This window comes from Nymphaea colorata, chromosome 9 (genome assembly GCF_008831285.2).
Source record: "Nymphaea colorata isolate Beijing-Zhang1983 chromosome 9, ASM883128v2, whole genome shotgun sequence".
Lineage (NCBI taxonomy): Eukaryota > Viridiplantae > Streptophyta > Magnoliopsida > Nymphaeales > Nymphaeaceae > Nymphaea > Nymphaea colorata.
Genome location: NC_045146.1, coordinates 16,979,472 through 16,981,649, shown reverse-complemented (window position 1 = coordinate 16,981,649; position 2,178 = coordinate 16,979,472). Strand labels below are relative to the sequence as shown.

The following is a 2,178-nucleotide window of genomic DNA, read 5'->3' as shown; positions in this document are numbered from 1 at the left end:
TTCTTCCCCCTTTCCCAAAGCACAATTTCTGTCTTCCTTTCTTCTTCGATTAATATCTTTCTTGCAGTAAAAGGCCACAAGTAAGTTCACTGCAGGCTGTCGTTCCCTGCGTGTTCTTTCTTTCCCTGAAGCTTTCAAGAATTTTCAAGTTAAAATTGGCTTAACATCTCCCATGTTCTCCAATTCCCCCTTGTTTTCTCTCTTCTTTCTGCGCTTTGTTAACCAGTATCAATCGGGATTATTCAACCAAGAAATACCCTCTTATTTTGTACTGTAAAAAAATTTATCTCTGTTGAATTATTAAACCAGCTGAATCAAAAAGCAACGTCTTGGTATTACAACCAGGTTGACACAGTTGCAGTTCCACTACGAAAGACTCTCTTAAGTCATGGATAAAATTATTTGAAACCTTCAACATGAAAAGCATGAAGGCTCAGTCATTGATCAAGCATACATTCCTAGCTACAAAGCGAAAGTGGTAAGATGACTTTCAGCAGTAAACAAGAGGATATAGTTCCCCGAAAAGGCCCAAAGAGGGAATAATGAATATTCAAATATTCTGCTGATCTCGAGGTGCTTTCTTATAATTTCTCATGTCAAATGTGCTATAGGATATTCTATTCAGATAGCAGAATACACTAAACTGAGTGATTTCACTTGTTTTTAGATACTTTGGTGCTTTCGACCCTTTGGAATAGAGATTCTGCAGCTCATCAATTCGTTTGGCTTGTACCAACAATAGGCCATGAAAGGCTTAGTTATGCAGTTAGCTCATCCATTCATCCAAGAATTGAAGAACTAAACTGTTGAAGCCTATTTGATGAGGCCAAATTTCAGCCTCTCAGGGCATCCGTGTTTATATAGCATTACTAAATTGTCAAATGACGAAATTTATGAATTCACTGATTGGCAAATGAATTTCCACATTAATGAACCCATCTGAGGATTGGCAACAGTCTTCTCCAGGCCAGCTAAATGCACAGGCTGCCCAAGACTCTTTCTGCTTCCTGTTTTAGTCAGGATAACGCTCCTTGGACATTATTGTAGAAAACTGACCGGAAACTAAAAGGTTGTTTGAGGAAGACTAAGCGCCGTTCAAGCAAATTTGGTTTGTATTGGAACGGCAGAGAAGAAGACCTGCGTTATTCATTTGCTGTTTCTTGTAATCATCGTTAGAGAAAGAAATCTCATTTGAGATTTTTCAAAAGGAGAGAACAACAGAAACCTGCATAAACCTACCTCTCACGAGTTTGGCATCCACTGCATCTCCCACAGACCAAATTGTGCATGGACTTGTCTTTAAGTTGCTGCAGTAAAATAGAAAGGATAGACACAAGGGACCATAAACAGGAAGGCGCGCTTATTCTTATAGTTATTTCTTATCTTCCTGAGGAAAAAAAATTCATGTTACTCTACTGAATTACAGGCCATACACATTGCACAGGCCTTGCATGAGCTTCACTTGGAATTGCAGGAAGGAAATGTAATCTGCAGTCCTTTGGAAGATGGAACCTGTGTCCAGTTGTCGACATCCGGGAACAATCTGCTCGAGCTTCTGAATACGTCCATGAATGGGGTGCTGATAAATCCTTCTGTTCCTTCTGAGCATCTGGACAGTTCGAGTTCCCAGCCCTCGAGCAGCGTGCTGCTCAGGAATTCTTCTGTTCCTTCTGAACATAATCACTGCATCCTTTCTTCTGTGCCTTGGAGAACCGAGGCACTTGGATCTCCTGCGCGCTACAGTGAGCATCTTAAGAGAAAAACGATGATATGAAGTCACAGAAAGAGAGAGAAGGGAAGAATACTGTGGGAGGAATTGGCTACGCAGGCATGGGAGGAAGAAGAGACAAACGGTTATTTATAGATGGAGCGGGAAGTCCCTTTGGATAAGCACGTAAATATAGTGATGGAAAGTAGAAAGTAGTAAAAGAAGAGAAAAGTTTAAATAATACATATAATTTTCACGCGTTCAAACCTTTTTCTTTTGATCTGATTTAATCCTTTGTTTGATTTGGATCAATAAGTTAAACCAAATTTTGATCTGACTAGCATGGTAACCAAATTTACCGGACTTATTTTGGAATAATAGAACTTTTCCTGCTCAATCTCTAAGGTTGCATGAATTTTTTTTTACTAAGCTAGGAAAACCATCTACTCGAAGCTTCATTATAATCGATA

The 2,178-nt window shown here is 39.4% G+C and overlaps 1 long non-coding RNA gene across 1 annotated transcript; it reads right to left on the bottom strand.

The window, feature by feature from the left end:
• Positions 1–882: 882 nt before the first annotated feature.
• On the bottom strand, positions 883–1,845 carry LOC126410393 (uncharacterized). The gene is made up of 2 exons (XR_007574313.1): positions 1,240–1,845; positions 883–1,137 (listed from the first exon to the last, which is right to left on the bottom strand). It is a non-coding gene; the product is annotated as an uncharacterized LOC126410393 (long non-coding RNA).
• Positions 1,846–2,178: the final 333 nt, after the last annotated feature.